This window comes from Pezoporus flaviventris, unplaced genomic scaffold (assembly GCF_033815535.1).
Source record: "Pezoporus flaviventris isolate CSIRO_AGI_PZ_B2104156 unplaced genomic scaffold, CSIRO_AGI_Pfla_v1 ptg000856l, whole genome shotgun sequence".
NCBI classification, from domain to species: domain Eukaryota; kingdom Metazoa; phylum Chordata; class Aves; order Psittaciformes; family Psittacidae; genus Pezoporus; species Pezoporus flaviventris.
The window spans coordinates 53,461-75,192 of NW_026893401.1; the positions used below are offsets into that span (position 1 = coordinate 53,461).

General features: G+C 63.3%; 14 non-coding genes and 18 pseudogenes across 14 annotated transcripts; all 32 read left to right on the forward strand.

Moving 5' to 3' along the window:
* Nucleotides 1-445: 445 nt before the first annotated feature.
* LOC133264501 (5S ribosomal RNA) lies at nucleotides 446-569 on the forward strand (annotated as a pseudogene).
* A 555-nt stretch (nucleotides 570-1,124) lies between these two features.
* Nucleotides 1,125-1,249, forward strand: LOC133264495 (5S ribosomal RNA; annotated as a pseudogene).
* Nucleotides 1,250-1,806: 557 nt separating this feature from the next.
* Nucleotides 1,807-1,932, forward strand: LOC133264524 (5S ribosomal RNA; annotated as a pseudogene).
* Nucleotides 1,933-2,486: 554 nt separating this feature from the next.
* LOC133264571 (5S ribosomal RNA) lies at nucleotides 2,487-2,605 on the forward strand. The gene has a single exon (XR_009741719.1). It is a non-coding gene; the product is annotated as a 5S ribosomal RNA (ribosomal RNA).
* Nucleotides 2,606-3,157: 552 nt separating this feature from the next.
* Nucleotides 3,158-3,282, forward strand: LOC133264477 (5S ribosomal RNA; annotated as a pseudogene).
* Nucleotides 3,283-3,837: 555 nt separating this feature from the next.
* LOC133264572 (5S ribosomal RNA) lies at nucleotides 3,838-3,956 on the forward strand. The gene has a single exon (XR_009741720.1). It is a non-coding gene; the product is annotated as a 5S ribosomal RNA (ribosomal RNA).
* A 553-nt stretch (nucleotides 3,957-4,509) lies between these two features.
* Nucleotides 4,510-4,634, forward strand: LOC133264478 (5S ribosomal RNA; annotated as a pseudogene).
* A 553-nt stretch (nucleotides 4,635-5,187) lies between these two features.
* Nucleotides 5,188-5,312, forward strand: LOC133264480 (5S ribosomal RNA; annotated as a pseudogene).
* A 557-nt stretch (nucleotides 5,313-5,869) lies between these two features.
* Nucleotides 5,870-5,988, forward strand: LOC133264573 (5S ribosomal RNA). The gene has a single exon (XR_009741721.1). It is a non-coding gene; the product is annotated as a 5S ribosomal RNA (ribosomal RNA).
* Nucleotides 5,989-6,541: 553 nt separating this feature from the next.
* On the forward strand, nucleotides 6,542-6,660 carry LOC133264574 (5S ribosomal RNA). Its single transcript, XR_009741722.1, has one exon. It is a non-coding gene; the product is annotated as a 5S ribosomal RNA (ribosomal RNA).
* Nucleotides 6,661-7,214: 554 nt separating this feature from the next.
* Nucleotides 7,215-7,333, forward strand: LOC133264464 (5S ribosomal RNA). Its single transcript, XR_009741668.1, has one exon. It is a non-coding gene; the product is annotated as a 5S ribosomal RNA (ribosomal RNA).
* Nucleotides 7,334-7,823: 490 nt separating this feature from the next.
* Nucleotides 7,824-7,948, forward strand: LOC133264481 (5S ribosomal RNA; annotated as a pseudogene).
* A 559-nt stretch (nucleotides 7,949-8,507) lies between these two features.
* Nucleotides 8,508-8,638, forward strand: LOC133264497 (5S ribosomal RNA; annotated as a pseudogene).
* Nucleotides 8,639-9,197: 559 nt separating this feature from the next.
* Nucleotides 9,198-9,329, forward strand: LOC133264527 (5S ribosomal RNA; annotated as a pseudogene).
* Nucleotides 9,330-9,891: 562 nt separating this feature from the next.
* On the forward strand, nucleotides 9,892-10,011 carry LOC133264462 (5S ribosomal RNA). Its single transcript, XR_009741666.1, has one exon. It is a non-coding gene; the product is annotated as a 5S ribosomal RNA (ribosomal RNA).
* Nucleotides 10,012-10,568: 557 nt separating this feature from the next.
* Nucleotides 10,569-10,687, forward strand: LOC133264439 (5S ribosomal RNA). Its single transcript, XR_009741644.1, has one exon. It is a non-coding gene; the product is annotated as a 5S ribosomal RNA (ribosomal RNA).
* Nucleotides 10,688-11,245: 558 nt separating this feature from the next.
* Nucleotides 11,246-11,370, forward strand: LOC133264482 (5S ribosomal RNA; annotated as a pseudogene).
* Nucleotides 11,371-11,928: 558 nt separating this feature from the next.
* LOC133264463 (5S ribosomal RNA) lies at nucleotides 11,929-12,046 on the forward strand. Its single transcript, XR_009741667.1, has one exon. It is a non-coding gene; the product is annotated as a 5S ribosomal RNA (ribosomal RNA).
* A 560-nt stretch (nucleotides 12,047-12,606) lies between these two features.
* On the forward strand, nucleotides 12,607-12,736 carry LOC133264496 (5S ribosomal RNA; annotated as a pseudogene).
* A 557-nt stretch (nucleotides 12,737-13,293) lies between these two features.
* LOC133264483 (5S ribosomal RNA) lies at nucleotides 13,294-13,418 on the forward strand (annotated as a pseudogene).
* Nucleotides 13,419-13,974: 556 nt separating this feature from the next.
* Nucleotides 13,975-14,093, forward strand: LOC133264461 (5S ribosomal RNA). The gene has a single exon (XR_009741665.1). It is a non-coding gene; the product is annotated as a 5S ribosomal RNA (ribosomal RNA).
* Nucleotides 14,094-14,649: 556 nt separating this feature from the next.
* LOC133264494 (5S ribosomal RNA) lies at nucleotides 14,650-14,775 on the forward strand (annotated as a pseudogene).
* A 559-nt stretch (nucleotides 14,776-15,334) lies between these two features.
* LOC133264440 (5S ribosomal RNA) lies at nucleotides 15,335-15,453 on the forward strand. Its single transcript, XR_009741645.1, has one exon. It is a non-coding gene; the product is annotated as a 5S ribosomal RNA (ribosomal RNA).
* Nucleotides 15,454-16,033: 580 nt separating this feature from the next.
* On the forward strand, nucleotides 16,034-16,152 carry LOC133264441 (5S ribosomal RNA). Its single transcript, XR_009741646.1, has one exon. It is a non-coding gene; the product is annotated as a 5S ribosomal RNA (ribosomal RNA).
* Nucleotides 16,153-16,709: 557 nt separating this feature from the next.
* On the forward strand, nucleotides 16,710-16,828 carry LOC133264442 (5S ribosomal RNA). Its single transcript, XR_009741647.1, has one exon. It is a non-coding gene; the product is annotated as a 5S ribosomal RNA (ribosomal RNA).
* A 556-nt stretch (nucleotides 16,829-17,384) lies between these two features.
* LOC133264484 (5S ribosomal RNA) lies at nucleotides 17,385-17,509 on the forward strand (annotated as a pseudogene).
* Nucleotides 17,510-18,061: 552 nt separating this feature from the next.
* Nucleotides 18,062-18,192, forward strand: LOC133264498 (5S ribosomal RNA; annotated as a pseudogene).
* A 556-nt stretch (nucleotides 18,193-18,748) lies between these two features.
* On the forward strand, nucleotides 18,749-18,873 carry LOC133264485 (5S ribosomal RNA; annotated as a pseudogene).
* Nucleotides 18,874-19,431: 558 nt separating this feature from the next.
* On the forward strand, nucleotides 19,432-19,550 carry LOC133264443 (5S ribosomal RNA). Its single transcript, XR_009741648.1, has one exon. It is a non-coding gene; the product is annotated as a 5S ribosomal RNA (ribosomal RNA).
* Nucleotides 19,551-20,106: 556 nt separating this feature from the next.
* On the forward strand, nucleotides 20,107-20,225 carry LOC133264445 (5S ribosomal RNA). Its single transcript, XR_009741650.1, has one exon. It is a non-coding gene; the product is annotated as a 5S ribosomal RNA (ribosomal RNA).
* Nucleotides 20,226-20,781: 556 nt separating this feature from the next.
* Nucleotides 20,782-20,906, forward strand: LOC133264486 (5S ribosomal RNA; annotated as a pseudogene).
* Nucleotides 20,907-21,464: 558 nt separating this feature from the next.
* LOC133264499 (5S ribosomal RNA) lies at nucleotides 21,465-21,595 on the forward strand (annotated as a pseudogene).
* Nucleotides 21,596-21,732: the final 137 nt, after the last annotated feature.

Genomic DNA, 21,732 nt, shown 5'->3' on the forward strand with positions numbered 1-21,732 from the left:
TTGAAGCACTTTAGGGTCCCCTGTTTGCAAGCTTCTCCCCTTTTTGCTGGCTTGCCTTTTTAAGCTATTTAGGCCCCTGCGAGCAATTCCAGCCGTTTTTTTCTTGCGGGACGTTGAGGCCACAGGGGTCCTTGCGGGCAGTCCCGGACTTCTTGTTCTCGGTGGGGTGCTGCGGAGGGGCAGGTCCATGGGAGACCCTGTTCCTGTTTTTGGGGGACATGAGGGAAGGAGCGTGGTGTTGTTTATGCGCGGGCCGGGGGGCGGGGGGGGATTTGCGGGGGGCGCGTGTCGGGTCGTCGCGGGCAGAGGCGTGCGGGGCTGTGTGCGTGGGGGCGCTGGCGTGGTTGGGCGTCACAATGGTGCCCCCTGGCTTTGGGCTGGGGCTGAGTGCGGGTGGGCAGAGTGTGCGGGGGGCGCCGAGAGCGGTGGTGGCAGGGGAGAGGGTGCCTACGGCCACACCACCCTGAAAACGCCCGATCTCGTCTGATCTCGGAAGCTAAGCAGGGTCGGGCTCGGGCTCGGTTAGTACTTGGATGGGAGACCGCCTGGGAATCCCGGGGCTGTAGGCTTTTGCCAGCCCATAGGGGACCCTGCGGGCAATGTCAGCCTCTTTTCTGTGCGGGCTTTTGCGTCTTTGGGGCACCATCAGGAATTGCAGACCCCTTTTTCTTGCTGGCATTTGAAGCACTTAGGGTCCCCTGTTTGCAAGCTTCTCCCCCTTTTGCTGGCTTGCCTTTTTAAGCTATTTAGGCCCCTGTGAGCAATTCCAGCCGTTATTTTCTTGCGGGACGTTGAGGCCACAGGGGTCCTTGCGGGCAGTCCCGGACTTCTTGTTCTCGGTGGGGTGCTGCGGAGGGGCAGGTCCATGGGAGACCCTGTTCCTGTTGTTGGGGGACATGAGGGGAAGGAGCGTGGTGTTGTTTATGCGCGGGCCGGGGGCGGGGGGGGATTTGCGGGGGGGCGCGTGTCGGGTCGTCGCGGGCAGAGGCGTGCGGGGCTGTGTGCGTGGGGGCGCTGGCGTGGTTGGGCGTCACAATGGTGCCCCTGGCTTTGGGGGCTGGGGCTGAGTGCGGGTGGGCAGCGTGTGCGGGGGCGCCGAGAGCGGTGGTGGCAGGGGAGAGGCTGCCTACGGCCACACCACCCTGAAAACGCCCGATCTCGTCTGATCTCGGAAGCGAAGCAGGGTCGGGCTCGGGCTCGGTTAGTACTTGGATGGGAGACCGCCTGGGAATCCCGGGTGCTGTAGGCTTTTGCCAGCCCATAGGGGACCCTGCGGGCAATGTCAGCCTCTTTTTCTGTGCGGGCTTTTGCGTCTTTGGGGCACCATCAGGAATTGCAGACCCCTTTTTCTTGCTGGCATTTGAAGCACTTAGGGTCCCCTGTTTGCAAGCTTCTCCCCCTTTTGCTGGCTTGCCTTTTTAAGCTATTTAGGCCCCTGCGAGCAATTCCAGCCGTTTTTTTCTTGCGGGACCGTTGAGGCCACAGGAGTCCTTGCGGGCAGTCCCGGACTTCTTGTTCTCGGTGGGGTGCTGCGGAGGGGCAGGTCCATGGGAGACCCTGTTCCTGTTGTTGGGGGACATGAGGGAAGGAGCGTGGCGTTGTTTATGCGCGGGCCGGGGGGGGGGGGATTTGCGCGGGGGGGTGCGTGTCGGGTCGTCGCGGGCAGAGGCGTGCGGGGCTGTGTGCGTGGGGGCGCTGGCGTGGTTGGGCGTCACAATGGTGCCCCTGGCTTTGGGGGGCTGGGGCTGAGTGCGGGTGGGCAGCGTGTGCGGGGGCGCCGAGAGCGGTGGTGGCAGGGGAGAGGGTGCCTACGGCCACACCACCCCTGAAAACGCCCGATCTCGTCTGATCTCGGAAGCTAAGCAGGGTCGGGCTCGGGCTCGGTTAGTACTTGGATGGGAGACCGCCTGGGGATCCCGGGTGCTGTAGGCTTTTGCCAGCCCATAGGGGACCCTGCGGGCAATGTCAGCCTCTTTTTCTGTGCGGGCTTTTGCGTCTTTGGGGCACCATCAGGAATTGCAGACCCCTTTTTCTTGCTGGCATTTGAAGCACTTAGGGTCCCCTGTTTGCAAGCTTCTCCCCCTTTTGCTGGCTTGCCTTTTTAAGCTATTTAGGCCCCTGCGAGCAATTCCAGCCGTTTTTTTCTTGCGGGACGTTGAGGCCACAGGGGTCCTTGCGGGCAGTCCCGGACTTCTTGTTCTCGGTGGGGTGCTGCGGAGGGGCAGGTCCCTGGGAGACCCTGTTCCTGTTGTTGGGGGACATGAGAGAAGGAGCGTGGCGTTGTTTTTGCGCGGGCCGGGGGGGGGGGATTTGCGCGGGGGGGTGCGTGTCGGGTCGTCGCGGGCAGAGGCGTGCGGGGCTGTGTGCGTGGGGGCGCTGGCGTGGTTGGGCGTCACAATGGTGCCCCTGGCTTTGGGGGCTGGGGCTGAGTGCGGGTGGGCAGCGTGTGCGGGGGCGCCGAGAGCGGTGGTGGCAGGGGAGAGGCTGCCTACGGCCACACCACCCTGAAAACGCCCGATCTCGTCTGATCTCGGAAGCTAAGCAGGGTCGGGCTCGGTTAGTACTTGGATGGGAGACCGCCTGGGAATCCCGGGTGCTGTAGGCTTTTGCCAGCCCATAGGGGACCCTGCGGGCAATGTCAGCCTCTTTTTCTGTGCGGGCTTTTGCGTCTTTGGGGCACCATCAGGAATTGCAGACCCCTTTTTCTTGCTGGCATTTGAAGCACTTAGGGTCCCCTGTTTGCAAGCTTCTCCCCCTTTTGCTGGCTTGCCTTTTAAGCTATTTAGGCCCCTGCGAGCAATTCCAGCCGTTTTTTCTTGCGGGACGTTGAGGCCACAGGGGTCCTTGCGGGCAGTCCCGGACTTCTTGTTCTCGGTGGGGTGCTGCGGAGGGGCAGGTCCCTGGGAGACCCTGTTCCTGTTGTTGGGGGACATGAGGGAAGGAGCGTGGTGTTGTTTATGCGCGGACCGGGGGCGGGGGGGGATTTGCGGGGGGCGCGTGTCGGGTCGTCGCGGGCAGAGGCGTGCGGGGCTGTGTGCGTGGGGGCGCTGGCGTGGTTGGGCGTCACAATGGTGCCCCTGGCTTTGGGGGCTGGGGCTGAGTGCGGGTGGGCAGCGTGTGCGGGGGCGCCGAGAGCGGTGGTGGCAGGGGAGAGGGTGCCTACGGCCACACCACCCTGAAAACGCCCGATCTCGTCTGATCTCGGAAGCTAAGCAGGGTCGGGCTCGGGCTCGGTTAGTACTTGGATGGGAGACCGCCTGGGAATCCCGGGTGCTGTAGGCTTTTGCCAGCCCATAGGGGACCCTGCGGGCAATGTCAGCCTCTTTTTCTGTGCGGGCTTTTGCGTCTTTGGGGCACCATCAGGAATTGCAGACCCCTTTTTCTTGCTGGCATTTGAAGCACTTAGGGTCCCCTGTTTGCAAGCTTCTCCCCCTTTTGCTGGCTTGCCTTTTTAAGCTATTTAGGCCCCTGCGAGCAATTCCAGCCGTTTTTTTTCTTGCGGGACGTTGAGGCCACAGGGGTCCTTGCGGGCAGTCCCGGACTTCTTGTTCTCGGTGGGGTGCTGCGGAGGGGCAGGTCCATGGGAGACCCTGTTCCTGTTGTTGGGGGACATGAGGGAAGGAGCGTGGCGTTGTTTTTGCGCGGGCCGGGGGGGGGGGATTTTGCGCGGGGGGGTGCGTGTCGGGTCGTCGCGGGCAGAGGCGTGCGGGGCTGTGTGCGTGGAGGCGCTGGCGTGGTTGGGCGTCACAATGGTGCCCCTGGCTTTGGGGGCTGGGGCTGAGTGCGGGTGGGCAGCGTGTGCGGGGCGCCGAGAGCGGTGGTGGCAGGGGAGAGGCTGCCTACGGCCACACCACCCTGAAAACGCCCGATCTCGTCTGATCTCGGAAGCTAAGCAGGGTCGGGCTCGGTTAGTACTTGGATGGGAGACCGCCTGGGAATCCCGGGTGCTGTAGGCTTTTGCCAGCCCATAGGGGACCCTGCGGGCAATGTCAGCCTCTTTTTCTGTGCGGGCTTTTGCGTCTTTGGGGCACCATCAGGAATTGCAGATCCCCTTTTTCTTGCTGGCATTTGAAGCACTTAGGTCCCCTGTTTGCAAGCTTCTCCCCTTTTGCTGGCTTGCCTTTTTAAGCTATTTAGGCCCTGCGAGCAATTCCAGCCGTTTTTTTCTTGCGGGACGTTGAGGCCACAGGGGTCCTTGCGGGCAGTCCCGGACTTCTTGTTCTCGGTGGGGTGCTGCGGAGGGGCAGGTCCCTGGGAGACCCTGTTCCTGTTGTTGGGGGACATGAGGGAAGGAGCGTGGTGTTGATTTTGCGCGGGCAGGGGGCGGGGGGGGATTTGCGGGGGGGCGCGTGTCGGGTCGTCGCGGGCAGAGGCGTGCGGGGCTGTGTGCGTGGGGGCGCTGGCGTGGTTGGGCGTCACAATGGTGCCCCTGGCTTTGGGGGCTGGGGCTGAGTGCGGGTGGGCAGCGTGTGCAGGGGCGCCGAGAGCGGTGGTGGCAGGGGAGAGGCTGCCTACGGCCACACCACCCTGAAAACGCCCGATCTCGTCTGATCTCGGAAGCTAAGCAGGGTCGGGCTCGGGCTCGGTTAGTACTTGGATGGGAGACCGCCTGGGAATCCCGGGTGCTGTAGGCTTTTGCCAGCCCATAGGGGGACCCTGCGGGCAATGTCAGCCTCTTTTTCTGTGCGGGCTTTTGCGTCTTTGGGGCACCATCAGGAATTGCAGACCCTTTTTCTTGCTGGCATTTGAAGCACTTAGGGTCCCCTGTTTGCAAGCTTCTCCCCCTTTTGCTGGCTTGCCTTTTTAAGCTATTTAGGCCCTGCGAGCAATTCCAGCCGTTTTTTTCTTGCGGGACGTTGAGGCCACAGGGGTCCTTGCGGCAGTCCCGGACTTCTTGTTCTCGGTGGGGTGCTGCGGAGGGCAGGTCCCTGGGAGACCCTGTTCCTGTTGTTGGGGGACATGAGGGAAGGAGCGTGGTGTTGTTTATGCGGCGGACCGGGGGGCGGGGGGGATTTGCGGGGGGGCGCGTGTCGGGTCGTCGCGGGCAGAGGCGTGCGGGGCTGTGTGCGTGGGGGCGCTGGCGTGGTTGGGCGTCACAATGGTGCCCCTGGCTTTGGGGGCTGGGGCTGAGTGCGGGTGGGCAGCGTGTGCGGGGGCGCCGAGAGCGGTGGTGGCAGGGGAGAGGGTGCCTACGGCCACACCACCCTGAAAACGCCCGATCTCGTCTGATCTCGGAAGCTAAGCAGGGTCGGGCTCGGGCTCGGTTAGTACTTGGATGGGAGACCGCCTGGGAATCCCGGGTGCTGTAGGCTTTTGCCAGCCCATAGGGGACCCTGCGGGCAATGTCAGCCTCTTTTTCTGTGCGGGCTTTTGCGTCTTTGGGGCACCATCAGGAATTGCAGACCCTTTTTCTTGCTGGCATTTGAAGCACTTAGGGTCCCCTGTTTGCAAGCTTCTCCCCCTTTTGCTGGCTTGCCTTTTTAAGCTATTTAGGCCCCTGCGAGCAATTCCAGCCGTTTTTTTCTTGCGGGACGTTGAGGCCACAGGGGTCCTTGCGGGCAGTCCCGGACTTCTTGTTCTCGGTGGGGTGCTGCGGAGGGGCAGGTCCCTGGGAGACCCTGTTCCTGTTGTTGGGGGACATGAGGGAAGGAGCGTGGTGTTGTTTATGCGCGGACCGGGGGGCGGGGGGGGATTTGCGCGGGGGGGCGCGTGTCGGGTCGTCGCGGGCAGAGGCGTGCGGGGCTGTGTGCGTGGGGGCGCTGGCGTGGTTGGGCGTCACAGTGGTGCCCCTGGCTTTGGGGGCTGGGGCTGAGTGCGGGTGGGCAGCGTGTGCGGGGGCGCCGAGAGCGGTGGTGGCAGGGGAGAGGCTGCCTACGGCCACACCACCCTGAAAACGCCCGATCTCGTCTGATCTCGGAAGCTAAGCAGGGTCGGGCTCGGTTAGTACTTGGATGGGAGACCGCCTGGGAATCCCGGGTGCTGTAGGCTTTTGCCAGCCCATAGGGGACCCTGCGGGCAATGTCAGCCTCTTTTTCTGTGCGGGCTTTTGCGTCTTTGGGGCACCATCAGGAATTGCAGACCCCTTTTTCTTGCTGGCATTTGAAGCACTTAGGGTCCCCTGTTTGCAAGCTTCTCCCCCTTTTGCTGGCTTGCCTTTTTAAGCTATTTAGGCCCCTGCGAGCAATCCAGCCGTTTTTTTCTTGCGGGACGTTGAGGCCACAGGGGTCCTTGCGGGCAGTCCCGGACTTCTTGTTCTCGGTGGGGTGCTGCGGAGGGGCAGGTCCATGGGAGACCCTGTTCCTGTTGTTGGGGGACATGAGGGAAGGAGCGTGGCGTTGTTTTTGCGCGGGCCGGGGGGGGGGGATTTGCGCGGGGGGGTGCGTGTCGGGTCGTCGCGGGCAGAGGCGTGCGGGGCTGTGTGCGTGGAGGCGCTGGCGTGGTTGGGCGTCACAATGGTGCCCCTGGCTTTGGGGGCTGGGGCTGAGTGCGGGTGGGCAGCGTGTGCGGGGGCGCCGAGAGCGGTGGTGGCAGGGGAGAGGCTGCCTACGGCCACACCACCCTGAAAACGCCCGATCTCGTCTGATCTCGGAAGCTAAGCAGGGTCGGGCTCGGTTAGTACTTGGATGGGAGACCGCCTGGGAATCCCGGGTGCTGTAGGCTTTTGCCAGCCCATAGGGGACCCTGCGGGCAATGTCAGCCTCTTTTTCTGTGCGGGCTTTTGCGTCTTTGGGGCACCATCAGGAATTGCAGACCCCTTTTTCTTGCTGGCATTTGAAGCACTTAGGGTCCCCTGTTTGCAAGCTTCTCCCCCTTTTGCTGGCTTGCCTTTTTAAGCTATTTAGGCCCCTGCGAGCAATTCCAGCCGTTTTTTTCTTGCGGGACGTTGAGGCCACAGGAGTCCTTGCGGGCAGTCCCGGACTTCTTGTTCTCGGTGGGGTGCTGCGGAGGGGCAGGTCCATGGAGACCCTGTTCCTGTTGTTGGGGGACATGAGGGAAGGAGCGTGGCGTTGTTTATGCGCGGGCCGGGGGGGGGGGGGGATTTGCGCGGGGGGGTGCGTGTCGGGTCGTCGCGGGCAGAGGCGTGCGGGGCTGTGTGCGTGGGGGCGCTGCGTGGTTGGGCGTCACAATGGTGCCCCTGGCTTTGGGGGCTGGGGCTGAGTGCGGGTGGGCAGCGTGTGCGGGGGCGCCGAGAGCGGTGTGGCAGGGGAGAGGGTGCCTACGGCCACACCACCCTGAAAACGCCCGATCTCGTCTGATCTCGGAAGCTAAGCAGGGTCGGGCTCGGTTAGTACTTGGATGGGAGACCGCCTGGGGATCCCGGGTGCTGTAGGCTTTTGCCAGCCCATAGGGGACCCTGCGGGCAATGTCAGCCTCTTTTTCTGTGCGGGCTTTTGCGTCTTTGGGGCACCATCAGGAATTGCAGACCCCTTTTTCTTGCTGTAGGGCCCTTGCGAGGCAATTCCAGCCGTTTTTTTTCTTGCGGGACGTTGAGGCCACAGGGGGTCCTTGCGGGCAGTCCCGGACTTCTTGTTCTCGGTGGGGTGCTGCGGAGGGGCAGGTCCATGGGAGACCCTGTTCCTGTTTTTGGGGGACATGAGGGAAGGAGCGTGGTGTTGTTTATGCGCGGGCCGGGGGGGAGGGGGGGGATTTGCGGGGGGGTGCGTGTCGGGTCGTCGCGGGCAGAGGCGTGCGGGGCTGTGTGCGTGGGGGCGCTGGCGTGGTTGGGCGTCACAATGGTGCCCCTGGCTTTGGGGGCTGGGGGCTGAGTGCGGGTGGGCAGCGTGTGCGGGGGCACCGAGAGCGGTGGTGGCAGGGGAGAGGCTGCCTACGGCCACACCACCCTGAAAACGCCCGATCTCGTCTGATCTCGGAAGCTAAGCAGGGTCGGGCTCGGGCTCGGTTAGTACTTGGATGGGAGACCGCCTGGGAATCCCGGGTGCTGTAGGCTTTTGCCAGCCCATAGGGGACCCTGCGGGCAATGTCAGCCTCTTTTTCTGTGCGGGCTTTTGCGTCTTTGGGGCACCATCAGGAATTGCAGACCCTTTTTCTTGCTGGCATTTGAAGCACTTAGGGTCCCCTGTTTGCAAGCTTCTCCCCCTTTTGCTGGCTTGCCTTTTTAAGCTATTTAGGCCCCTGCGAGCAATTCCAGCCGTTTTTTTCTTGCGGGACGTTGAGGCCACAGGGGTCCTTGCGGGCAGTCCCGGACTTCTTGTTCTCGGTGGGGTGCTGCGGAGGGGCAGGTCCCTGGGAGACCCTGTTCCTGTTGTTGGGGGACATGAGGGAAGGAGCGTGGCGTTGTTTATGCGCGGGCCGGGGGGGGGGGGGGGGGATTTGCGCGGGGGGGTGCGTGTCGGGTCGTCGCGGGCAGAGGCGTGCGGGGCTGTGTGCGTGGAGGCGCTGGCGTGGTTGGGCGTCACAATGGTGCCCCTGGCTTTGGGGGCTGGGGCTGAGTGCGGGTGGGCAGCGTGTGCGGGGGCGCCGAGAGCGGTGGTGGCAGGGGAGAGGCTGCCTACGGCCACACCACCCTGAAAACGCCCGATCTCGTCTGATCTCGGAAGCTAAGCAGGGTCGGGCTCGGGCTCGGGCTCGGTTAGTACTTGGATGGGAGACCGCCTGGGAATCCCGGGTGCTGTAGGCTTTTGCCAGCCCATAGGGGACCTGCGGGCAATGTCAGCCTCTTTTTCTGTGCGGGCTTTTGCGTCTTTGGGGCACCATCAGGAATTGCAGACCCCTTTTTCTTGCTGGCATTTGAAGCACTTAGGGTCCCCTGTTTGCAAGCTTCTCCCCCTTTTGCTGGCTTGCCTTTTTAAGCTATTTAGGCCCCTGCGAGCAATTCCAGCCGTTTTTTTTCTTGCGGGACGTTGAGGCCACAGGGGTCCTTGCGGGCAGTCCCGGACTTCTTGTTCTCGGTGGGGTGCTGCGGAGGGGCAGGTCCCTGGGAGACCCTGTTCCTGTTGTTGGGGGACATGAGGGAAGGAGCGTGGCGTTGTTTATGCGCGGGCCGGGGGGGGGGGGGGGATTTGCGCGGGGGGGGTGCGTGTCGGGTCGTCGCGGGCAGAGGCGTGCGGGGCTGTGTGCGTGGAGGCGCTGGCGTGGTTGGGCGTCACAATGGTGCCCCTGGCTTTGGGGGCTGGGGCTGAGTGCGGGTGGGCAGCGTGTGCGGGGGCGCCGAGAGCGGTGGTGGCAGGGGAGAGGCTGCCTACGGCCACACCACCCTGAAAACGCCCGATCTCGTCTGATCTCGGAAGCTAAGCAGGGTCGGGCTCGGGCTCGGGCTCGGTTAGTACTTGGATGGGAGACCGCCTGGGGAATCCCGGGTGCTGTAGGCTTTTGCCAGCCCATAGGGGACCCTGCGGGCAATGTCAGCCTCTTTTTCTGTGCGGGCTTTTGCGTCTTTGGGGCACCATCAGGAATTGCAGACCCCTTTTTCTTGCTGGCATTTGAAGCACTTAGGGTCCCCTGTTTGCAAGCTTCTCCCCCTTTTGCTGGCTTGCCTTTTTAAGCTATTTAGGCCCCTGCGAGCAATTCCAGCCGTTTTTTTTCTTGCGGGACGTTGAGGCCACAGGGGTCCTTGCGGGCAGTCCCGGACTTCTTGTTCTCGGTGGGGTGCTGCGGAGGGGCAGGTCCATGGGAGACCCTGTTCCTGTTGTTGGGGGACATGAGGGAAGGAGCGTGGCGTTGTTTATGCGCGGGCCGGGGGGGGGGGGGGGGATTTGCGCGGGGGGGGTGCGTGTCGGGTCGTCGCGGGCAGAGGCGTGCGGGGGCTGTGTGCGTGGAGGCGCTGGCGTGGTTGGGCGTCACAATGGTGCCCCTGGCTTTGGGGGCTGGGGCTGAGTGCGGGTGGGCAGCGTGTGCGGGGGCGCCGAGAGCGGTGGTGGCAGGGGAGAGGCTGCCTACGGCCACACCACCCTGAAAACGCCCCGATCTCGTCTGATCTCGGAAGCTAAGCAGGGTCGGGCTCGGTTAGTACTTGGATGGGAGACCGCCTGGGAATCCCGGGTGCTGTAGGCTTTTGCCAGCCCATAGGGGACCCTGCGGGCAATGTCAGCCTCTTTTTCTGTGCGGGCTTTTGCGTCTTTGGGGCACCATCAGGAATTGCAGACCCCTTTTTCTTGCTGGCATTTGAAGCACTTAGGGTCCCCTGTTTGCAAGCTTCTCCCCCTTTTGCTGGCTTGCCTTTTTAAGCTATTTAGGCCCCTGCGAGCAATTCCAGCCGTTTTTTTCTTGCGGGACGTTGAGGCCACAGGGGTCCTTGCGGGCAGTCCCGGACTTCTTGTTCTCGGTGGGGTGCTGCGGAGGGGCAGGTCCATGGGAGACCCTGTTCCTGTTGTTGGGGGACATGAGGGAAGGAGCGTGGCGTTGTTTATGCGCGGGCCGGGGGGGGGGGGGGGATTTGCGCGGGGGGGTGCGTGTCGGGTCGTCGCGGGCAGAGGCGTGCGGGGCTGTGTGCGTGGAGCGCTGGCGTGGTTGGGCGTCACAATGGTGCCCCTGGCTTTGGGGGCTGGGGCTGAGTGCGGGTGGGCAGCGTGTGCGGGGGCGCCGAGAGCGGTGGTGGCAGGGGAGAGGCTGCCTACGGCCACACCACCCTGAAAACGCCCGATCTCGTCTGATCTCGGAAGCTAAGCAGGGTCGGGCTCGGTTAGTACTTGGATGGGAGACCGCCTGGGAATCCCGGGTGCTGTAGGCTTTTGCCAGCCCATAGGGGACCCTGCGGGCAATGTCAGCCTCTTTTTCTGTGCGGGCTTTTGCGTCTTTGGGGCACCATCAGGAATTGCAGACCCCTTTTTCTTGCTGGCATTTGAAGCACTTAGGGTCCCCTGTTTGCAAGCTTTCTCCCCCTTTTGCTGGCTTGCCTTTTTAAGCTATTTAGGCCCCCTGCGAGCAATTCCAGCCGTTTTTTTCTTGCGGGACGTTGAGGCCACAGGGGTCCTTGCGGGCAGTCCCGGACTTCTTGTTCTCGGTGGGGTGCTGCGGAGGGGCAGGTCCATGGGAGACCCTGTTCCTGTTGTTGGGGGACATGAGGGAAGGAGCGTGGTGTTGTTTATGCGCGGGGCCGGGGGGAGGGGGGGATTTGCGGGGGGGTGCGTGTCGGGTCGTCGCGGGCAGAGGCGTGCGGGGCTGTGTGCGTGGGGGCGCTGGCCGTGGTTGGGCGTCACAATGGTGCCCCTGGCTTTGGGGGCTGGGGCTGAGTGCGGGTGGGCAGCGTGTGCGGGGGCACCGAGAGCGGTGGTGCAGGGGAGAGGCTGCCTACGGCCACACCACCCTGAAAACGCCCGATCTCGTCTGATCTCGGAAGCTAAGCAGGGTCGGGCTCGGGCTCGGTTAGTACTTGGATGGGAGACCGCCTGGGAATCCCGGGTGCTGTAGGCTTTTGCCAGCCCATAGGGGACCCTGCGGGCAATGTCAGCCTCTTTTTCTGTGCGGGCTTTTGCGTCTTTGGGGCACCATCAGGAATTGCAGACCCCTTTTTCTTGCTGGCATTTGAAGCACTTAGGGTCCCCTGTTTGCAAGCTTCTCCCCCTTTTGCTGGCTTGCCTTTTTAAGCTATTTAGGCCCCTGCGAGCAATTCCAGCCGTTTTTTTCTTGCGGGACGTTGAGGCCACAGGGGTCCTTGCGGGCAGTCCCGGACTTCTTGTTCTCGGTGGGGTGCTGCGGAGGGGCAGGTCCCTGGGAGACCCTGTTCCTGTTGTTGGGGGACATGAGGGAAGGAGCGTGGCGTTGTTTATGCGCGGGCCGGGGGGGGGGGGGGGATTTGCGCGGGGGGGTGCGTGTCGGGTCGTCGCGGGCAGAGGCGTGCGGGGCTGTGTGCGTGGGGGCGCTGGCGTGGTTGGGCGTCACAATGGTGCCCCTGGCTTTGGGGGCTGGGGCTGAGTGCGGGTGGGCAGCGTGTGGCGGGGCGCCGAGAGCGGTGGTGGCAGGGGAGAGGCTGCCTACGGCCACACCACCCTGAAAACGCCCGATCTCGTCTGATCTCGGAAGCTAAGCAGGGTCGGGCTCGGTTAGTACTTGGAGGGAGACCGCCTGGGAATCCCGGGTGCTGTAGGCTTTTGCCAGCCCATAGGGGACCCTGCGGGCAATGTCAGCCTCTTTTTCTGTGCGGGCTTTTGCGTCTTTGGGGCACCATCAGGAATTGCAGACCCCTTTTTCTTGCTGGCATTTGAAGCACTTAGGGTCCCCTGTTTGCAAGCTTCTCCCCTTTTGCTGGCTTGCCTTTTTAAGCTATTTAGGCCCCTGCGAGCAATTCCAGCCGTTTTTTTCTTGCGGGACGTTGAGGCCACAGGGGTCCTTGCGGGCAGTCCCGGACTTCTTGTTCTCGGTGGGGTGCTGCGGAGGGGCAGGTCCCTGGGGAGACCCTGTTCCTGTTGTTGGGGGACATGAGGGAAGGAGCGTGGCGTTGTTTATGCGCGGGCCGGGGGGGGGGGGGGGGATTTGCGCGGGGGGGTGCGTGTCGGGTCGTCGCGGGCAGAGGCGTGCGGGGCTGTGTGCGTGGGGGCGCTGGCGTGGTTGGGCGTCACAATGGTGCCCCTGGCTTTGGGGGCTGGGGCTGAGTGCGGGTGGGCAGCGTGTGCGGGGGCGCCGAGAGCGGTGGTGGCAGGGGGAGAGGCTGCCTACGGCCACACCACCCTGAAAACGCCCGATCTCGTCTGATCTCGGAAGCTAAGCAGGGTCGGCTCGGGCTCGGGCTCGGTTAGTACTTGGATGGGAGACCGCCTGGGAATCCCGGGTGCTGTAGGCTTTTGCCAGCCCATAGGGGACCCTGCGGGCAATGTCAGCCTCTTTTTCTGTGCGGGCTTTTGCGTCTTTGGGGCACCATCAGGAATTGCAGACCCCTTTTTCTTGCTGGCATTTGAAGCACTTCGGGTCCCCTGTTTTGCAAGCTTCTCCCCCTTTTGCTGGCTTGCCTTTTTAAGCTATTTAGGCCCCTGCGAGCAATTCCAGCCGTTTTTTTCTTGCGGGACGTTGAGGCCACAGGGGTCCTTGCGGGCAGTCCCGGACTTCTTGTTCTCGGTGGGGTGCTGCGGAGGGGCAGGTCCATGGGAGACCCTGTTCCTGTTGTTGGGGGACATGAGGGAAGGAGCGTGGCGTTGTTTTTGCGCGGGGGGGGGGGGGGGGATTTGCGCGGGGGGGGTGCGTGTCGGGTCGTCGCGGGCAGAGGCGTGCGGGGCTGTGTGCGTGGGAGGCGCTGGCGTGGTTGGGCGTCACAATGGTGCCCCTGGCTTTGGGGGCTGGGGCTGAGTGCGGGTGGGCAGCGTGTGCGGGGGCGCCGAGAGCGGTGGTGGCAGGGGAGAGGCTGCCTACGGCCACACCACCCTGAAAACGCCCGATCTCGTCTGATCTCGGAAGCTAAGCAGGGTCGGGCTCGGGCTCGGTTAGTACTTGGATGGGAGACCGCCTGGGAATCCCGGGTGCTGTAGGCTTTTGCCAGCCCATAGGGGACCCTGCGGGCAATGTCAGCCTCTTTTTCTGTGCGGGCTTTTGCGTCTTTGGGGCACCATCAGGAATGCAGACCCTTTTTCTTGCTGGCATTTGAAGCACTTAGGGTCCCCTGTTTGCAAGCTTCTCCCCCTTTTGCTGGCTTGCCTTTTAAGCTATTTAGGCCCTGCGAGCAATTCCAGCCGTTTTTTTCTTGCGGGACGTTGAGGCCACAGGGGTCCTTGCGGGCAGTCCCCGGACTTCTTGTTCTCGGTGGGGTGCTGCGGAGGGGCAGGGTCCATGGGAGACCCTGTTCCTGTTGTTGGGGGACATGAGGGAAGGAGCGTGCGTTGTTTATGCGCGGGCCGGGGGGGGGGGGGGGGATTTGCGCGGGGGGGTGCGTGTCGGGTCGTCGCGGGCAGAGGCGTGCGGGGCTGTGTGCGTGGAGGCGCTGGCGTGGTTGGGCGTCACAATGGTGCCCCTGGCTTTGGGGGCTGGGGCTGAGTGCGGGTGGGCAGCGTGTGCGGGGGCGCCGAGAGCGGTGGTGGCAGGGGAGAGGGTGCCTACGGCCACACCACCCTGAAAACGCCCGATCTCGTCTGATCTCGAAAGCTAAGCAGGGTCGGGCTCGGTTAGTACTTGGATGGGAGACCGCCTGGGAATCCCGGGTGCTGTAGGCTTTTGCCAGCCCATAGGGGACCCTGCGGGCAATGTCAGCCTCTTTTTCTGTGCGGGCTTTTGCGTCTTTGGGGCACCATCAGGAATTGCAGACCCCTTTTTCTTGCTGGGCATTTGAAGCACTTAGGGTCCCCTGTTTGCAAGCTTCTCCCCCTTTTGCTGGCTTGCCTTTTTAAGCTATTTAGGCCCCTGCGAGCAATTCCAGCCGTTTTTTTCTTGCGGGACGTTGAGGCCACAGGGGTCCTTGCGGGCAGTCCCGGACTTCTTGTTCTCGGTGGGGTGCTGCGGAGGGGCAGGTCCATGGGAGACCCTGTTCCTGTTGTTGGGGGACATGAGGGAAGGAGCGTGGTGTTGTTTATGCGCGGGCCGGGGGGCGGGGGGGGATTTGCGGGGGGGCGCGTGTCGGGTCGTCGCGGGCAGAGGCGTGCGGGGCTGTGTGCGTGGGGGCGCTGGCGTGGTTGGGCGTCACAATGGTGCCCTGGCTTTGGGGGCTGGGGCTGAGTGCGGGTGGGCAGCGTGTGCGGGGGCGCCGAGAGCGGTGGTGGCAGGGGAGAGGCTGCCTACGGCCACACCACCCTGAAAACGCCCGATCTCGTCTGATCTCGGAAGCTAAGCAGGGTCCGGGCTCGGGCTCGGTTAGTACTTGGATGGGAGACCGCCTGGGAATCCCGGGTGCTGTAGGCTTTTGCCAGCCCATAGGGGACCCTGCGGGCAATGTCAGCTTCTTTTTCTGTGCGGGCTTTTGCGTCTTTGGGGCACCATCAGGAATTGCAGACCCCTTTTTCTTGCTGGCATTTGAAGCACTTAGGGTCCCCTGTTTGCAAGCTTCTCCCCCTTTTGCTGGCTTGCCTTTTTAAGCTATTTAGGCCCCTGCGAGCAATTCCAGCCGTTTTTTTCTTGCGGGACGTTGAGGCCACAGGGGTCCTTGCGGGCAGTCCCGGACTTCTTGTTCTCGGTGGGGTGCCTGCGGAGGGGCAGGTCCCTGGGAGACCCTGTTCCTGTTGTTGGGGGACATGAGGGAAGGAGCGTGGTGTTGTTTATGCGCGGGCCGGGGGGGGGGGGGGGATTTGCGCGGGGGGGTGCGTGTCGGGTCGTCGCGGGCAGAGGCGTGCGGGGCTGTGTGCGTGGGGGCGCTGGCGTGGTTGGGCGTCACAATGGTGCCCCTGGCTTTGGGGGCTGGGGCTGAGTGCGGGTGGGCAGCGTGTGCGGGGGCGCCGAGAGCGGTGGTGGCAGGGGAGAGGCTGCCTACGGCCACACCACCCTGAAAACGCCCGATCTCGTCTGATCTCGGAAGCTAAGCAGGGTCGGGCTCGGTTAGTACTTGGATGGGAGACCGCCTGGGAATCCCGGGTGCTGTAGGCTTTTGCCAGCCCATAGGGGACCCGGCGGGCAATGTCCAGCCTCTTTTTCTGTGCGGGCTTTTGCGTCTTTGGGGCACCATCAGGAATTGCAGACCCCTTTTTCTTGCTGGCATTTGAAGCACTTAGGGTCCCCTGTTTGCAAGCTTCTCCCCCTTTTGCTGGCTTGCCTTTTTAAGCTATTTAGGCCCCTGCGAGTAAGCTATTTAGGCCCCTGCGAGCAATTCCAGCCGTTTTTTTCTTGCGGGACGTTGAGGCCACAGGGGTCCTTGCGGGCAGTCCCGGACTTCTTGTTCTCGGTGGGGTGCTGCGGAGGGGCAGGTCCATGGGAGACCCTGTTCCTGTTGTTGGGGGACATGAGGGAAGGAGCGTGGTGTTGTTTATGCGCGGGCCGGGGGGCGGGGGGGGATTTGCGGGGGGGCGCGTGTCGGGTCGTCGCGGGCAGAGGCGTGCGGGGCTGTGTGCGTGGAGGCGCTGGCGTGGTTGGGCGTCACAATGGTGCCCCTGGCTTTGGGGGCTGGGGCTGAGTGCGGGTGGGCAGCGTGTGCGGGGGCGCCGAGAGCGGTGGTGGCAGGGGAGAGGCTGCCTACGGCCACACCACCCTGAAAACGCCCGATCTCGTCTGATCTCGGAAGCTAAGCAGGGTCGGGCTCGGTTAGTACTTGGATGGGAGACCGCCTGGGAATCCCGGGTGCTGTAGGCTTTTGCCAGCCCATAGGGGACCCTGCGGGCAATATCAGCCTCTTTTTCTGTGCGGGCTTTTGCGTCTTTGGGGCACCATCAGGAATTGCAGACCCCTTTTTCTTGCTGGCATTTGAAGCACTTAGGGTCCCCTGTTTGCAAGCTTCTCCCCCTTTTGCTGGCTTGCCTTTTTAAGCTATTTAGGCCCCTGCGAGCAATTCCAGCCGTTTTTTTCTTGCGGGACGTTGAGGCCACAGGGGTCCTTGCGGGCAGTCCCGGACTTCTTGTTCTCGGTGGGGTGCTGCGGAGGGGCAGGTCCCTGGGAGACCCTGTTCCTGTTGTTGGGGGACATGAGGGAAGGAGCGTGGCGTTGTTTATGCGCGGGCCGGGGGGGGGGGGGGATTTGCGCGGGGGGGTGCGTGTCGGGTCGTCGCGGGCAGAGGCGTGCGGGGCTGTGTGCGTGGGGGCGCTGGCGTGGTTGGGCGTCACAATGGTGCCCCTGGCTTTGGGGGCTGGGGCTGAGTGCGGGTGGGCAGCGTGTGCGGGGGCGCCGAGAGCGGTGGTGGCAGGGGAGAGGCTGCCTACGGCCACACCACCCTGAAAACGCCCGATCTCGTCTGATCTCGGAAGCTAAGCAGGGTCGGGCTCGGTTAGTACTTGGATGGGAGACCGCCTGGGAATCCCGGGTGCTGTAGGCTTTTGCCAGCCCATAGGGGACCCTGCGGGCAATGTCAGCCTCTTTTTCTGTGCGGGCTTTTGCGTCTTTGGGGCACCATCAGGAATTGCAGACCCCTTTTTCTTGCTGGCATTTGAAGCACTTAGGGTCCCCTGTTTGCAAGCTTCTCCCCCTTTTGCTGGCTTGCCTTTTTAAGCTATTTAGGCCCCTGCGAGCAATTCCAGCCGTTTTTTTCTTGCGGGACGTTGAGGCCACAGGGGTCCTTGCGGGCAGTCCCGGACTTCTTGTTCTCGGTGGGGTGCTGCGGAGGGGCAGGTCCCTGGGAGACCCTGTTCCTGTTGTTGGGGGACATGAGGGAAGGAGCGTGGCGTTGTTTATGCGCGGGCCGGGGGGGGGGGGGATTTGCGCGGGGGGGTGCGTGTCGGGTCGTCGCGGGCAGAGGCGTGCGGGGCTGTGTGCGTGGGGGCGCTGGCGTGGTTGGGCGTCACAATGGTGCCCCTGGCTTTGGGGGCTGGGGCTGAGTGCGGGTGGGCAGCGTGTGCGGGGGCGCCGAGAGCGGTGGTGGCAGGGGAGAGGCTGCCTACGGCCACACCACCCTGAAAACGCCCGATCTCGTCTGATCTCGGAAGCTAAGCAGGGTCGGGCTCGGGCTCGGTTAGTACTTGGATGGGAGACCGCCTGGGAATCCCGGGTGCTGTAGGCTTTTGCCAGCCCATAGGGGACCCTGCGGGCAATGTCAGCCTCTTTTTCTGTGCGGGCTTTTGCGTCTTTGGGGCACCATCAGGAATTGCAGACCCCTTTTTCTTGCTGGCATTTGAAGCACTTAGGGTCCCCTGTTTGCAAGCTTCTCCCCCTTTTGCTGGCTTGCCTTTTTAAGCTATTTAGGCCCCTGCGAGCAATTCCAGCCGTTTTTTCTTGCGGGACGTTGAGGCCACAGGGGTCCTTGCGGGCAGTCCCGGACTTCTTGTTCTCGGTGGGGTGCTGCGGAGGGGCAGGTCCATGGGAGACCCTGTTCCTGTTGTTGGGGGACATGAGGGAAGGAGCGTGGCGTTGTTTTTGAGCGGGGGGGGGGGGGGGATTTGCGCGGGGGGGTGCGTGTCGGGTCGTCGCGGGCAGAGGCGTGCGGGGCTGTGTGCGTGGAGGCGCTGGCGTGGTTGGGCGTCACAATGGTGCCCCTGGCTTTGGGGGCTGGGGCTGAGTGCGGGTGGGCAGCGTGTGCGGGGGCGCCGAGAGCGGTGGTGGCAGGGGAGAGGCTGCCTACGGCCACACCACCCTGAAAACGCCCGATCTCGTCTGATCTCGGAAGCTAAGCAGGGTCGGGCTCGGGCTCGGGCTCGGTTAGTACTTGGATGGGAGACCGCCTGGGAATCCCGGGTGCTGTAGGCTTTTGCCAGCCCATAGGGGACCCTGCGGGCAATGTCAGCCTCTTTTTCTGTGCGGGCTTTTGCGTCTTTGGGGCACCATCAGGAATTGCAGACCCCTTTTTCTTGCTGGCATTTGAAGCACTTCGGGTCCCCTGTTTGCAAGCTTCTCCCCCTTTTGCTGGCTTGCCTTTTTAAGCTATTTAGGCCCCTGCGAGCAATTCCAGCCGTTTTTTTCTTGCGGGACGTTGAGGCCACAGGGGTCCTTGCGGGCAGTCCCGGACTTCTTGTTCTCGGTGGGGTGCTGCGGAGGGGCAGGTCCATGGGAGACCCTGTTCCTGTTGTTGGGGGACATGAGGGAAGGAGCGTGGCGTTGTTTTTGCGCGGGGGGGGGGTGGGGGGATTTGCGCGGGGGGGTGCGTGTCGGGTCGGTCGCCGGGCAGAGGCGTGCGGGGCTGTGTGCGTGGAGGCGCTGGCGTGGTTGGCGTCACAATGGTGCCCCTGGCTTTGGGGGCTGGGGCTGAGTGCGGGTGGGCAGCGTGTGCGGGGGCGCCGAGAGCGGTGGTGGCAGGGGAGAGGCTGCCTACGGCCACACCACCCTGAAAACGCCCGATCTCGTCTGATCTCGGAAGCTAAGCAGGGTCGGGCTCGGGCTCGGTTAGTACTTGGATGGGAGACCGCCTGGGAATCCCGGGTGCTGTAGGCTTTTGCCAGCCCATAGGGGACCCTGCGGGCAATGTCAGCCTCTTTTCTGTGCGGGCTTTTGCGTCTTTGGGGCACCATCAGGAATTGCAGACCCCTTTTTCTTGCTGGCATTTGAAGCACTTAGCGTCCCCTGTTTGCAAGCTTCTCCCCCTTTTGCTGGCTTGCCTTTTTAAGCTATTTAGGCCCCTGCGAGCAATTCCAGCCGTTTTTTTCTTGCGGGACGTTGAGGCCACAGGGGTCCTTGCGGGCAGTCCCGGACTTCTTGTTCTCGGTGGGGTGCTGCGGAGGGGCAGGTCCATGGGAGACCCTGTTCCTGTTGTTGGGGGACATGAGGGAAGGAGCGTGGCGTTGTTTATGCGCGGGCCGGGGGGGGGGGGGGGGATTTGCGCGGGGGGGTGCGTGTCGGGTCGTCGCGGGCAGAGGCGTGCGGGGCTGTGTGCGTGGAGGCGCTGGCGTGGTTGGGCGTCACAATGGTGCCCCTGGCTTTGGGGGCTGGGGCTGAGTGCGGGTGGGCAGCGTGTGCGGGGGCGCCGAGAGCGGTGGTGGCAGGGGAGAGGCTGCCTACGGCCACACCACCCTGAAAACGCCCGATCTCGTCTGATCTCGGAAGCTAAGCAGGGTCGGGCTCGGTTAGTACTTGGATGGGAGACCGCCTGGGAATCCCGGGTGCTGTAGGCTTTTGCCAGCCCATAGGGGACCCTGCGGGCAATGTCAGCCTCTTTTTCTGTGCGGGCTTTTGCGTCTTTGGGGCACCATCAGGAATTGCAGACCCCTTTTTCTTGCTGGCATTTGAAGCACTTAGGGTCCCCTGTTTGCAAGCTTCTCCCCCTTTTGCTGGCTTGCCTTTTTAAGCTATTTAGGCCCCTGCGAGCAATTCCAGCCGTTTTTTTCTTGCGGGACGTTGAGGCCACAGGGGTCCTTGCGGGCAGTCCCGGACTTCTTGTTCTCGGTGGGGTGCTGCGGAGGGGCAGGTCCATGGGAGACCCTGTTCCTGTTGTTGGGGGACATGAGGGAAGGAGCGTGGCGTTGTTTATGCGCGGGCCGGGGGGGGGGGGGATTTGCGCGGGGGGGTGCGTGTCGGGTCGTCGCGGGCAGAGGCGTGCGGGGCTGTGTGCGTGGGGGCGCTGGCGTGGTTGGGCGTCACAATGATGCCCCTGGCTTTGGGGGCTGGGGCTGAGTGCGGGTGGGCAGCGTGTGCGGGGGCGCCGAGAGCGGTGGTGGCAGGGGAGAGGGTGCCTACGGCCACACCACCCTGAAAACGCCCGATCTCGTCTGATCTCGGAAGCTAAGCAGGGTCGGGCTCGGTTAGTACTTGGATGGGAGACCGCCTGGGAATCCCGGGTGCTGTAGGCTTTTGCCAGCCCATAGGGGACCCGGCGGGCAATGTCAGCCTCTTTTTCTGTGCGGGCTTTTGCGTCTTTGGGGCACCATCAGGAATTGCAGACCCCTTTTTCTTGCTGGCATTTGAAGCACTTAGGGTCCCCTGTTTGCAAGCTTTTGCCCCTTTTGCTGGCTTGCCTTTTTAAGCTATTTAGGCCCTTGCGAGCAATTCCAGCCGTTTTTTTCTTGCGGGACGTTGAGGCCACAGGGGTCCTTGCGGGCAGTCCCGGACTTCTTGTTCTCGGTGGGGTGCTGCGGAGGGGCAGGTCCATGGGAGACCCTGTTCCTGTTTTTGGGGGACATGAGGGAAGGAGCGTGGTGTTGTTTATGCGCGGGCCGGGGGGAGGGGGGGGATTTGCGGGGGGGTGCGTGTCGGGTCGTCGCGGGCAGAGGCGTGCGGGGCTGTGTGCGTGGGGGCGCTGGCGTGGTTGGGCGTCACAATGGTGCCCCTGGCTTTGGGGGCTGGGGCTGAGTGCGGGTGGGCAGCGTGTGCGGGGGCACCGAGAGCGGTGGTGGCAGGGGAGAGGCTGCCTACGGCCACACCACCCTGAAAACGCCCGATCTCGTCTGATCTCGGAAGCTAAGCAGGGTCGGGCTCGGGCTCGGTTAGTACTTGGATGGGAGACCGCCTGGGAATCCCGGGTGCTGTAGGCTTTTGCCAGCCCATAGGGGACCCTGCGGGCAATGTCAGCCTCTTTTTCTGTGCGGGCTTTTGCGTCTTTGGGGCACCATCAGGAATTGCAGACCCCTTTTTCTTGCTGGCATTTGAAGCACTTAGGGTCCCCTGTTTGCAAGCTTCTCCCCCTTTTGCTGGCTTGCCTTTTTAAGCTATTTAGGCCCCTGCGAGCAATTCCATCCGTTTTTTTCTTGCGGGACGTTGAGGCCACAGGGGTCCTTGCGGGCAGTCCCGGACTTCTTGTTCTCGGTGGGGTGCTGCGGAGGGGCAGGTCCCTGGGAGACCCTGTTCCTGTTGTTGGGGGACATGAGGGAAGGAGCGTGGCGTTGTTTATGCGCGGGCCGGGGGGGGGGGGGGGATTTGCGCGGGGGGGTGCGTGTCGGGTCGTCGCGGGCAGAGGCGTGCGGGGCTGTGTGCGTGGAGGCGCTGGCGTGGTTGGGCGTCACAATGGTGCCCCTGGCTTTGGGGGCTGGGGCTGAGTGCGGGTGGGCAGCGTGTGCGGGGGCGCCGAGAGCGGTGGTGGCAGGGGAGAGGCTGCCTACGGCCACACCACCCTGAAAACGCCCGATCTCGTCTGATCTCGGAAGCTAAGCAGGGTCGGGCTCGGGCTCGGGCTCGGTTAGTACTTGGATGGGAGACCGCCTGGGAATCCCGGGTGCTGTAGGCTTTTGCCAGCCCATAGGGGACCCTGCGGGCAATGTCAGCCTCTTTTTCTGTGCGGGCTTTTGCGTCTTTGGGGCACCATCAGGAATTGCAGACCCCTTTTTCTTGCTGGCATTTGAAGCACTTAGGGTCCCCTGTTTG